Source organism: Aptenodytes patagonicus, chromosome 21 (assembly GCF_965638725.1).
Source record: "Aptenodytes patagonicus chromosome 21, bAptPat1.pri.cur, whole genome shotgun sequence".
In the NCBI taxonomy this organism is placed as follows: domain Eukaryota; kingdom Metazoa; phylum Chordata; class Aves; order Sphenisciformes; family Spheniscidae; genus Aptenodytes; species Aptenodytes patagonicus.
In genome coordinates this window covers 4,722,198-4,723,000 of record NC_134969.1, presented here as the reverse complement: position 1 = coordinate 4,723,000, position 803 = coordinate 4,722,198, and positions in this window count along the sequence as shown.

Sequence of the window (803 nt, the reverse complement as noted above, 5' to 3'; positions counted from 1 at the left end):
GGGGGGGGGGGAAGAGCGGGACCGAGCGGAGGGGGGGGGGAGCCAGAGGCGCCCCGTAGGCGCCGGGCGCCGTCCCCGGGGCGCGGGGAGGGCCCTCAGGCGCGGCCCGGCCTAGGCCCCGGCCGTGCCCCCCCGCCCCCTCCCCTGTTTACCCCCTCCAGCTGTCCGGGGCTCAGCAGCACCCCCCGCCGCCGCTCTCGCCGCGCAGCTCTGCGCATGCGCCACGCCAACTGCGCCACCACCCCCCTCGCACCCCCAGCAACCCCGACCCCGCGCAAACGGCGTAAGTCGCTTTCGAGAATACTTCCCCGTCCTGCCCTCCCGGCCGCCGCCGCTCCGTGATTGACGGCTCCCCGAGCCAACGGGGGAGGGCAGACCCCTTCGGGCGGGCTCGGCCAATCGGCGTGGAGCGGGGCGGGAGCGCGGCGCCGCGAAGGGGCTGCTGGGAGTCGTAGTCGGGGGAGGGAGGGATGGCCGCCTTCCCGGGGGCCTCCGCCCGCGGCGCTGGAGCCTCAGGGCCCGGCCACATCCCTCTGCCCCTCCCGCCAGGCCTTTCCGCGGCTCCCCCTCCTCCTTCCCCCTTCACCAAACCCGGGGGCTGCTTAAAGCCAGCCCTCGCTGGGCCTGGATCCCCTCAGCTCGCAGGCCGCAGCGGGGCCTGGGCCTCAGCTGCCTCACACGCTCAGCCCCAGAGGGTGCCCGGGCTGCGCCGCACCGGCCCTCAAACACGGCCTCGATGGGGGGGGGGGGGGAGTCGGGCTTCACGGCCCCCTTTCCACGGTCTTCCCCTCGCTGCGGCCATC